Source organism: Odocoileus virginianus, chromosome 5, assembly GCF_023699985.2.
Source record: "Odocoileus virginianus isolate 20LAN1187 ecotype Illinois chromosome 5, Ovbor_1.2, whole genome shotgun sequence".
Classification (NCBI taxonomy): Eukaryota; Metazoa; Chordata; class Mammalia; order Artiodactyla; family Cervidae; genus Odocoileus; species Odocoileus virginianus.
This window is the reverse complement of record NC_069678.1, coordinates 12714468-12727015: the sequence shown is the minus strand read 5'-3', so window position 1 is coordinate 12727015 and position 12548 is coordinate 12714468. Positions and strand designations below refer to the sequence as shown.

The following is a 12548-nucleotide window of genomic DNA, read 5'->3' as shown; positions in this document are numbered from 1 at the left end:
CACGTATATATATATACACTGTCATGTATAAAATAGATAGCTAGTAGAAAGCAGTTATATAGCACAGGAAGCCCAACCTGGCATGCTGTGATGATGAGGGGTGGAATGGGATGGGGAGGGAGGGAGGTTCATGAGGGAGGGGATACATACATACTTATGACTGATTCGCATTGTTGTATGACAGGAATGAGCACAACATTGTAAAGCAATTATCCTCCTATTAATTAAAAAAAGAGTAATAAAAAATATGCCAGCAAATTTGGAAATCTCAGCAGTGACCACAAGACTGAAAAAGGTCAGTTTTCATTCCAATCCCAAGGAAAGGCAATGCCAAAGAATGTTGAAACTACTGCACAATTGCACTCATCTCACACACTAGCAAAGTAATGCTCAAAATTCTCCAAGCCAGGCTTCAATAGTACGTGAACCGTGAACTTCCAGATGTTCAAGCTGGACTTAGAAAAGGCAGAGGAACCAGAGATCAAATTGCAAATATCCACTGGATCATAAAAAAAGCAAGAGAATTCCAGGAAAGCATCTACTTCTGCTTTATTGACTATGCCAAAGCCTTTGACTGTGTTGATCACAACAAACTATGGAAAATTCTTTACGAGGTGGGAATACCAGACCACCTGACCTGTCTCCTGAGAAATCTGTATGCAGGTCAAGAAGCAACAGTTAGAATTGGACATTGAACAACAGACCGGTTCCAAATGGGGAAAGGAGTATGTCAAGGCTATATACTGCTGCCCTGTTTAACTTATATGCAGAGTACACCATGCGAAATGCTGGGTTGGATGAAGCACAAGCTGGAATCAAGATTGCCAGGAGAAATATCAATAACCTCAGATATGCAGATGACATCACCCTTATAGCAGAACGTGAAGAAGAACTAAAGAGCCTCTTGATGAAAGTGAAAGAGGAGAGTGAAAAAGCTGGCTATGAAACTCAACATTCAAAAAACTAAGATCATGGCCTCCAGTCCCATCACTTCATGGCAAATAAATGGGGTAACAATGGAAACAGTGACAAATTTTATTTTCTTGAGCTCCAAAATCACTGCAGATGGTGACATGAATTAAAAGACATTTGCTCCTTGGAAAAAAAGCTATGAACAACCTAGACAGCATATTAAAAAGCAAAGACATTACTTTGCCAACAAAGGTCCATCTAATCAAAGCTATGGTTTTTCCAGTAGTCATGTATGGATGTGAGAGTTGGACCATAAAGAAGCTGAGCACCAAAGAATTGATGCTTTTGAACTGTGGTGTTGGAGAAGACTCTTGAGAGTCCCTTGGACTGCAAGGAGATCAAACCAGTCAATCATAAAGGAAATCAGCCCTGAATATTCATTGGAAGAGCTGATGCTGAATCTGAAGCTCCAATACTTTGGCCACCCGATGAGAAGACCTAACTCACTGGAAAATTCCCTGATGCTGGAAAGATTGAAGGCAGGAGGAGAGAGGGACAACGAAGGCAGGAGGAGAAGAGGCTGAGATGGTTGGATGGCATCACTGACTCGATGGACATGAGTTTGAGCAAGCTCCAGGAGTTGGTGATGGACAGGGAAGCCTGGCATGCTGCAATCCATGGGGTCGCAAAGAGTCGGACACGACTGAGTGACTGAATTGAACTGAATGAAAAAAAGCAACATGATGGAACAATCTAGTCATGAGATTAAGGGTATAGAAGTATGATGTAACTTCTAAAAGGCTATATAAGGGAGGACTGTATTCCAAACTTAATTTTTTTTTTTTTTTAATTTTTGGCGGTGAGGAGGGAAGAGCGCTCAAACTTAATTTTTAAGAAAACAGATGTGGTACATATATAAAATGGAATATTTCTCAGCCATGATAAAGTATGTATATATAAATTATGGAATTATTTATAGTATTTCAAAATACAGATTATTATTATTAAATATGGGATAATTAATTACATATATATTAATATGTCAAAACTGGAACTCTTGTTCTTCTCTGAAATCTGACCCACTTGCTGTCTTCATCTCAGTTCATTGGCAAATTCATCCTTCCATTCACTCAGACCAAAAATCCTGGAGCCATCCTTTTTAAAAAAATTTTATTTTACTTATTTAAAAATTTTTAAATAAATCCTTAACCAGTTTTTTTGAAGTAGAGTTAATTTATAATATTGTCTTAGTTTCAGGTGTACAGAAAAGTGATTCAGAAATACATGTATATATATATATGTATATTCTTTTTCAAATTATTTTCTATTGTAGGTTGTTACAAGATATTGAATATAGTTCCTAGAGCCATCCTTAACTGTTCTTTTTTTCTCATATTTCACGCATGATCCATCATCAAATACCATTGGCTTTATCTTAAAAATATATCTAAACCTGTGGCCTGGGAGGAAATATTTGCAAATTATGAAGCCCACAAGGGCTTCATTTCCAAAGTATACAAACAGCTCAAACAACTCAATATAAAAAAACAACAACAAATAACTCAACCAGAAAGGGGGTAGAATGCTTAAATAAATATTTCTCCAAAGAAGACATACAAATGGCCAACAGGCACATGAAAAGATGCTCAACATCACTAATTACTAGAGAAATGCAAATCTAAACTACAATAGGTACCACCTCATATTACTCAGAATGGCCATCATTTAAAAGTCCACAAATAACAAATGCTGGAGAGGATCTGGGGAAAAGGAGCCCCGCTACACTGCTGGTGGGACTGTAAATTGGTGCAGTCACTATGGGAAACAGTATGGAGGTTCCTCAAAAAACTAAAAATAAAGTTGCCATCAGTTCAGTTCAGTCGCTCAGTCGTGTCCGACTCTTTGCAACCCCATGAATCGCAGCACGCCAGGAGTGCTGTCCATCACCAACTCCTGGAGTTTACTCAAACTCATGTCCACCGAGTCGGTGATGCCATCCAACCATCTCATCCTCTGTCGTCCCCTTCTCCTCCTGCCCCCAATCCCTCCCAGCATCAGGGTCTTTTCCAATGAGTCAACTCTTCACATGAGGTGGCCAAAGTACTGGAGTTTCAGCTTCAGCATCAGTCCCTCCAATGAACACTCAGGATTGATCTCCTTTAGGATGGACTGGCTGGATCCCCTTGCAGTCCAAGGGACTCTCAAGAGTCTTCTCCAACACCACAGTTCAAAAGCATCAATTCTTTAGCACTCAGCCTTCTTTATATATAGTCCAACTCTCACATCCATACATGACCACTGGACAAACCATAGCCTTGACTAGATGGACCTTTGTTGGCAAAGTAATGTCTCTGCTTTTTAATATGCTATCTAGGTTGGTCATAACTTTCCTTCCAAGGAGCAAGCGTCTTTTAATTTCATGGCTGCAATCACCATCTGCAGTGATTTTGGACCCCCCAAAAATAAAATCTGACGCTGTTTCCGCCGTTTCCCCATCTGTTTCCCACGAAGTGATGGGACCAGATGCCATGATCTTAGTTTTCTGAATGTTGAGCTTTAAGCCAACTTTTTCACTCTCCTCTTTCACTTTCATCAAGAGGCTTTTTAGTTCCTCTTCACTTTCTGCCATAAGGGTGATGTCATCTGCATATCTGAAGTTATTGATATTTCTCCTGGCAATCTTGATTCCAGCTTGTGCTTCTTCCAGCCCAGCATTTCTCATGATGTAGGATCCTGCAATTCCACCTCTGGGCATACATCCAGAGCAAACTATAATTCAAAAAGATACATGCACCCTCAATGTTCATTGCACTGCTTATAATTAGCCAACCTAAATGCCCATCAACAAATGAATGGTAAAAGAAGATGTGGTACATATATGCAATGGAATACTACTCAGCCATAAAAAATAATGCCATTTGCAGCCCCATGGATGCAACTAGAGATTATCACATTGAATGAGGAAAGGCAGACAGAGAAAGACAAATATCACATAATATCACAAATATGGAATGTAAAATATATTTCAAATGAATTTATCTACAGAACAGAAACAGACTCACAGATGTAGAAGACAGACTTGCGGTTTGACGAGGTGGGTGGGGGAGGGGTGGATTGAGAGTTTGGGGTTAGTAGATCAGATTATCGTATATAGGACAGATAAACAAGATCCTACTGTATAGCACAGGTAACATAGAATATATATTCAATATCCTATGATAAACCATAATGGAAAAGGATGTGAAAAAGAATGTATATATGCGTGCTCAGTCAAGTCTGACCTGTGACCCCATGGACTGTAGCCCACCACGCTCCTCTGTCCATGGGATTTTCCAGGCAAGAATACTGAAGTGTGTTGACATTTCCTCTTCCAGAGGATCTTCCCAACCTAGAGATCAAACTCCTGCATTGGCAGGCAGATTCTTTACCACTGAGCCACCTCAGTAGCCCATGTATATGTATATGTATATGTATGTATCTGAATCACTTTGCTGTACAGTAGAAATTAACACAACCTTGTCAATGAACTATACTTCAGTAAAATAAAATTTTAAAACATCCAGAGCTTGAGTACTTCCCACCACCTCAATACTACCACCCTAATCTCAGCCACTATCTTCTCTCACCTGGATTATTCCAGGAGCTTCATCACTGGTTTCTTTGCTCCCACCCTTGCTTCTGCTATGTACTAACCACAATAAAGCAGCCAGAGTGATACTTTTAAACTTTAAGTCAGATCATGTCCCTCATCTGCTCATAATCCTTCAATGACTCCCCAATTGATTCCAGGTAAAGGTCAAAGTCTTTACAATGACCGACAGGGTCCCATAATCTTTCCCCATGCACAGACAGCATCTTTCTCATTTCACCTACTATTCTCATTCCTGCCTCAGGGCCTTTGCATTGGCTGTCTTTCTTCAGGCATTCACATAGCTTCTACTTTCACTTACTTCATTGTTTCATCATTCGAACACTGTCTTATAAATGAGACCTACTCTGAATTTCCAATTTAAACTTGTAAACACTCCTCCCACTCTCAACCTTCCTTCTCCAATTCAAGTTTTTGTCCCTCCATAGCACAGCACTATTTAAAGTAACCTATCTGAAGTTAGTGGTTAGGATTCTGGGCTTTCACTGCCGTAGCCCAATTGGGGAAGATTCTGCAAGCTGCATAGTCAAAAAGTTGCTTATATAGTACTCTATTTTATTTATCTCTCTTCTGCACTAGAATGTAGACTCTGTGATGGCAAGAACTGTGTCTGTTTTGTTCATTGACTTGCCCACAGTATGTAACAGTGCCTGTGACACAGTAGGTGCTCAGTGAATATTTTTTTATTAATGTATTTATTTTAATTGGAGACTAATTACTTTACAATATTGTAGTGGTTCTTGCCAAATATCAACATGAATCAGCCATGGGAGCACATGTGTCCCCCATCCAGAACTCCACTCCCGCCTCCCTCCCCATCCCATCTCCCAGGGTCATCCCAGTGCACCAGCCCTGAGCACCCTGTCTCATGCATTGAATCTGGACTGGCGATCCGCTTCACATACGATAATATGCACGTTTCAATGCTACCCTCTCAAATCATCCCACCCTCGCCTTCTTCCACAGAAGCCAAAAGACTATTCTTTACATCTGTGTCTCTTTTGCTATCTCGCATATAGGGTCATCATCACCATCTCTCTAAATTCCATATATATTTGTTAGTATACTGTATTGGTGTTTTTCTTTCTGACTTACTTCACTCTGTATAATAGGCTCCAGTTTCATCCACCTCATTAGAACTGATTCAAATGCATTCTTTTTTTATTTTATTTTTATTTATTTAAATTATTTATTTATATTATTTTACAACATTGTATTGGTTTTGCCATACATTGACTTGAATCGGCCATAGGTGTACATGTGTTCCCCATCCTGAACCCCCGCTTCCAACTCCTTCCCCATCCCATCCCTCTGGGTCATCCCAGTGCACCAGCCCCGAACATCCTGTATCACAAATGCATTCTTTTTAATGGCTGAGTAATATTCCATTGTGTAAATGTATCACAGCTTTCTTATCCATTCATCTGCCGATGGACATCTAGGTTGCTTCCATGTCCTGGCTATTGTAAACAGTGCTGCAATGAACATTGGGGTGCATGTGTCTCTTTCAATTCTGGTTTCCTCGGTGTGTATGCCCAGCAGTGGGGTTGCTGGGTCATATGGCAGTTCTATTTCCAGTTTTTTGAGGAATCTCCACACTCTTCTCCATAGTGGCTGTACTAATTTGCATTCCCACCAACATTGTAAGAGCGTTCCTTTTTCTCCACACCCTCTCCAGCATTTATTGCTTGTAGACTTTTTGATAGCAGCCATTCTGATTGGTGTGAGATGTTACCTCATTGTGGTTTTGATTTGTATTTCTCTGATAGTGAGTGATGTTGAGCATTTTTTCATGTGTTTGTTAGCCATCTGTATGTCTTCTTTGGAGAAATGTTTGTTTGGTTCTTTGGCCCATTTCTTTTTTTTTTTTTTTTTCCTTTTTTTTTTTTAAAGGCCCATTTCTTGATTGGGTCGTTTATTTTTCTGGAATTGGTTGCTCAGTAAATATTTGTTAAACAAAGGAATGGATTTCAGCACTGAGAGAGTGCTTACCACATGCCAGGTACACAGAAACACAATGAAGAAACAGCACTGTATGAAAATGGTTATACGGAGGTAAGCATCAGTCACTAACTCTGCATGGGAAGTTAGAGGACAATTCACAGAGGGATGCTGTTCTAGGTGGGAGTCAAAACATGCCCAAAGGAACCTGACTGTTGGTCCCTCTAGGCAAAATGTCTTTTCATCTCTGTGTCATCAAGGCCTGGAGTAGTGCTAGGCACTCAGTAAAGCTTTCCACAAAGCTGTGTAGAGAAGCTCACGATCTACACGCAGTGTCTAGGCGTGGGTGGGGGAGCTGGAGACAAGCCATGCCATACCAAGGGGTTTCCATCTTTCTAAATCTGCATTTAATGAAAACCCATTTAGGGTTTTAGGCAGGTTTTATTTTTTCCTTCCTCCCTTTTCTTTCTTTCTTCCTCCCACTCTTCCTTCCTTCCTCTCTTTCCTTCTCTCTTAAGCGCCCTTTGACTGGAGAGTGGAACGCAGGATGGGAGTAGGAGAAGGTGGCAGAGACTGGTCAGGGATCAGCTCTGGCTGTCATAGTAAGGGGTCTGGGCCAGTGGGAATGGAGAGGGACTGAGGAATTCCAAGGAGAGGGAGGAGGAAGAGGGGATGAGATTGGTGATTACTAAATGTGGAGGACATGAGAGAAAAGAGATCCCAGGCTTCTGCATTGCAGTGTGGTAAACCAGCATGGGGAACAAAGAAGGGGAAGCAGGTTTGAAAGGGTTGATAAATTCAGTTGTGGGCACATTGCATTAGAGATGTCTGTGGTGTATCCGGGTGGTGGTTGGGGTGAAGGGTACAGAAAGCCTGAGCTCACAATACTCTGTGCCGCATCCCAGTTCTCCCCCACCCCACCCTGAGCTCTGATTGTTTCCATCTATCCCTTTTGCTGGATTGTAAGCCCTTCGATGGTAAGAAGCAGGTCTGACTCATGTTTCTCCCCAGATGTTGAGGTCAGATCCTTTTATTTTATTTTTTTAAGTGAAAAGAAACAAATTTTGGTTGTAATACCTGGCATGTGGGATCTTAGTTCCCCTGACCAAGAATCAAATCCACACCCCCTATAATGGGAGCCCAGAGTTCTAACCACTGGACCATCAGGGAAGTCCCTAGGCCTGATTCTGAACTACAGAAAGTACTGAGTGCTCGTTTGCTGAGTGAATGAATGTGCATCCTTGGTTGAGAAGTGAGAGTGGAAGCAGTAGGCATGGAAGATATCCACAGGGACTTTTCAAGGGAAACAAAAAAAGAGAAGAGCTTGGAGGATGCTGAAAACCATGGCCAGAGAGGTAGGAAGGCAAGCAAAAGCGTTGCAGCCAGGGACCGAAGAGTAGGTGTTACAAGAAGGAACTGTCACTGATGTCAAAGACTGCAGAGAGATCAGGTAGGATGAGACTGACCGAGGTTTTGCTGTCATAAATGGTAAGCATTTTCCAAGAGCCTCCCCTCACGAGTGCATCGTGCTTCACACTGTAGGCTGTGGAAATGGGATGCAGATATACCTGTCCCCAGGGTGTTGAGAGTCCAGCAGGAGTAACTACATGTGCCATCCTATTCTGTGTTTTACATTCTTTATGGAAACTTTTATATTTAGAAGTAGCCAGCTGGATTCAGTTTAGATGATCCCAGTTCTATTGGCAACATCCAAAGACAGCATCGTAGTCAGGAGCCAGTTGAACATATGCCTTCTTTTCTTCAACAGGGCTGATCAGAGTGTTGACCTTGGCCATAGAGCTTTTTCACAGTCTGTTTACTCTGGTGCTTGCTGGTCTTGACATCCACAGTGAACCCCAGAGTGTTGTTGTTTTCTGTCTTCTTCCTGGCTGATGCAGTGGTGACGGGGAACTTGTTGATAACATAGTGGTCAAGCTTGTTTCTCCAAGGATATTTGGGCCGCCTCCTGAGCCACAGTATTCTGGGTGGTGGAATAGTAGGTAACGTCAGACTGTCTTTTTTTCGGTAGCTCTGAATGCCTTTCAACACTGCATTCTTGGCCTTCGAAGACTTTGTTCTGGCTTCGACTTTCAGAGGGGCAGGGGCCTCCTTTTTCACCTTCAGCACCATCTTTGTGAAAAACGGTATTTTACATTCGTATGCTTGGGTCTAAGTACCTCTGAACAATACAGACAGTGAATGCTGGGGAAATCTTAGGGAAAAACTAATCAGCCAGAACTGGAGCAGACTGGGAAGAGAAGGAGGAGATAGCCTCTAAATTGTGCCTGAGAGGGAGATGCGGAAAGAGTATCCAGAGTGATGTTGGCAGGAGGTAGAGGAGGGAAAGAGAAACATGGGGTTCTGGGAGCCCCTGGGTCACCTGGTTAAAGATGTCCAGCAGTCTTATCCTTGTCCTGCGGAAAGAGTATCCAGAGTGATGTTGGCAGGAGGTAGAGGAGGGAAAGAGAAACATGGGGTTCTGGGAGCCCCTGGGTCACCTGATTAAAGATGTCCAGCAGTCTTATCCTTGTCCTGGCCAAGGCACAGGAGAAGGCTAGGCTCTGGAGCTGTATATTTGACAGAGAGGGATCCATAACACTTAAAGCAGGAAGTTTCCTGTGTATCCCTTCCCTCTGAGAAGTGAAGAAATTGAGGTGCAGACAGGAAGGACTGTCCAAGTCTATCGTCAGCAGATCACAGGCAGGAGCTCAGTCCTGGCCCTGTGCCCTTTCCACTGGCCCACTGCCCTTGACCTAGAGGTCATGCAGGAGCCATGGGAGACAGCCTGGAAAGGATGCTCAGAACAGGGAAAGCCGGACCTCAGGACAAAAGTGCCCTGGCTAATGAGAGGAAGGAGAGGAGCCAACAAGGGAGAAGAAACAAAATTGGAAACCAAACACCTCCAATAAAGGATCCGTAGCAGACAGGATCTTGTGATATCTGCACACCCATGATCCAAGCCGGCTTCAGCAATACGTGAACCGTGAACTTCCAGATGTTCAAGCTGGTTTTAGAAAAGGCAGAGGAACCAGAGATCAAACTGCCATCTGCTGGATCATTGAAAAAGCAAGAGAGAAAAAAAAAAAAGAAAAGAAAAAGCAAGAGAGTTCCAGAAAAACATCTATTTCTGCTTTATTGACTATGCCAAAGCCTTTGACTGTGTGGATCACAATAAACTGTGGAAAATGCTAAAAGAGATGGGAATACCAGACCACCTGAACTGCCTCTTAATAAACCTATATGCAGGTCAGGAAGCAACAGTTAGAACTGTACGTGGAACAACAGACTGGTTCCAAATAGGGAAAGGAGTATGTCAAGGCTGTATATTGTCACCCTGCTTATTTAACTTAGATGCAGAGTCCATCATGAGAAACGCTGGGTTGGAGGAAGCACAAGCTGGAATCAAGTTTGCCAGGAGAAATATCAATAACCTCAGATATGCAGATGACACCACCCTTATGGCAGAAAGTGAAGAGGAACTAAAAAGCCTCTTGATGAAAGTGAAAAAGAAGAGGAGAGTGAAAAAGTTGGCTTAAAGCTCAACATTCAGAAAACTAAGATCATGGCATCTGGTCCCATCACTTCATGGGAAATAGATGGGGAAACAGTGGAAACAGTGGCTGACTTTATACTTTTCTGGGGTCCAAAATCACTGCAGATGGTGATTGCAGCCATGAAATTAAAAGACGCTTGCTCCTTGGAAGGAAAGTTATGACTAACCTAGACAGCATATTAAAAAGCAGAGACATTACTTTGCCAGCAAAGGTCCGTCTGGTCAAGGCTATGGTTTTACCAGTGGTCATGTATGGATGTGAGAGTTGGACTATAAAGAAGGCTGAGTGCTGAAGAATTGATGCTTTTGAACTCTGGTGTTGGAGAAGACTCTTGAGAGTCCCTTGGACTGCAAGGAGATCCAACCAGTCCATCCTAAAGGAAATTAGTCCTGGGTGTTCATTGGAGGGACTGATGTTGAAGCTGAAACTCCAGTACTTTGGCCACCTAATGAGAAGAGCTGACTCATTTGAAAAGACCCTGATGCTGAGAAAGATTGAGGACAGGAGGAGAAGAGGATGACAGAGGATGAGATGGTTGGATGGCATCACCGACTCAATGGACATGGGTTTGGGTGGACTCCGGGAGTTGGTGATGGAGAGGGAGGCCTGGCATGCTGCGGTTCATGGGGTCACAAAGAGTCAGACACGACTGAGTGATTGAACTGTACTGAACTGAACTGATGCTGATTGTGGCATTATTCTCAATAGTGAAGAAGTAAAAACTACCCAAGTGTCCATCAACAGATAAGCAAACAAATTGCGGTCTATTCATACAATGGAATATTAATCAGCCTCAAAAAAGGAAGAAAATCCTATCATACACAACAAAATGGATGAACCTGGAGGCCAGTATGGTGAGTGAAATAAGCCAGTCACACAAGATCAAAGACGAGACACCTAAGGTAGTCAGACTCATAGACAGAAAGCATAATGGTGGCTGCGAGGGGTTGAGAGGAGGAGGAAATGTTCAGTGAGCATCAGCTTCTAGTTTCACGAGATGAAAAAGTTCTAGAGATCTGTTATACAACGATGGGAATATCGTTCACACACTGAACTGTATGCTCAAACTGTATGGTTTGTTGCTGTTTAGTTGCTAAGTCATGTCTGATTCTGCGACCCCATGGACTGTAGCCCGCCAGGCTCCTCTGTCCATGGGATTCTCCAGGCGAGAATACTGGAATGGGCTGCCATTTCCTTCTCCAGGGGATGGAACCCGCATCCCTGCAATGTAAGCAAATTCTTTACCACGGAGCCACCAGGGAAGCCAAAACTGAACGGTTAAGAGGGTAAATTTTATATTACCATGTTCTTTTTACCACAACTGAAAATTTTTAAAACATCTTCTAAAGAAAAGCCATTGCAGATCCTTTTGTCGTTCATGAGCATGATGGCTGGGTGTTCACGCTACTGCGTGACATGCGCCTCCCTCCAAGCCTTGTTACGACATCGGCACATTACCTGTCTGACGCTAAAAAAAAAAAAAAGAAAAAGCCACTGTGGAAGAGAGTTATGAGGAATCTAAGAAAGCGTGGATGTATATTTATGTGTAACTGACTCACTTTGCTTACAGCATAAACTAACACAGCATTGTAAATCAACTATACACCAATACACATTTTAAAAGAGTAAGTGAGCTGTGAGGAGAGTATCATGGCCAAGGTGTGAAGACTACATAGAGACCAAGGCCAGTGAGAGGCTTATGAAAAATTGTGAAGGAAGAAAAAAAAATTAAAAAAAAGAAAAATCGTGAAGAGTCATGTAAGCAGAGAGTTGTGGGGGGAGCCAGACTGCAGGGGATTAAAGAGGGTGAGGGTGATGCTGGGGGTGCTGGGGGACAGCCAGAATGAAGCCTACCTCGTGTTCAGTAGTTAGCAGGACAGAGTTAGCGAGGGTGGAGGGGGTAGACTGAAAGTGTGGCGTTGTGGGAAGAATCATTGCTTTTTTTTCTTTGGTACAGAGAACACCTAGCACACTTGTGGGGTGGAGGAAGGGAGATTAACACTGAGGGAGCAGTAAAGTGGGGAAGGCAGTGGAGGGCGTCTTGGCCTGGCCAGGGGAAGGGGCAATGCACCCGTTAGCCTTGGATGGAAAAGGGACAAACGTAGTGACAGGATGGAGAGTGGGAGGGTGATACGGGGGTGTGCACAGAGCATTTGTCAGATATTAGGAAGGATGTGGCCAGGGTGGGGGTGGCTGCACAGTCTTTCTATAAATTCAGTCCTCCAAGGGTTGAAACCAACTGCTGCCGTGGGGAAGGGGGCCTGAGTAGGAGTCTCGAGCAGTGTGGGACAGCCGCGGACAGCAGCTGTGGGGCTGCGGCACAGAAGCCGTGGTGGATGAGGTGTTGCCTGGCCAGCAGACACAGACGTGAGTTGGCCCCAGAGCCAGAGTTGGAGGTGCTCTCCAGCAGTGTCTGGAGCAGAAGGAAGGGCTGTGGGGCTGCTTGGGGGCCGGGAAGGAGCTGGCAGGGAGAAAGAAGTGGTCTGGAGCTG

The 12548-nt window shown here is 43.2% G+C and overlaps 1 non-coding gene across 1 annotated transcript; it reads left to right on the top strand.

Moving 5' to 3' along the window:
• The first annotated feature begins 11419 nt into the window (after positions 1-11419).
• Positions 11420-11524, top strand: LOC139035380 (small nucleolar RNA U13). Its single transcript, XR_011488042.1, has one exon. It is a non-coding gene; the product is annotated as a small nucleolar RNA U13 (small nucleolar RNA).
• Positions 11525-12548: the final 1024 nt, after the last annotated feature.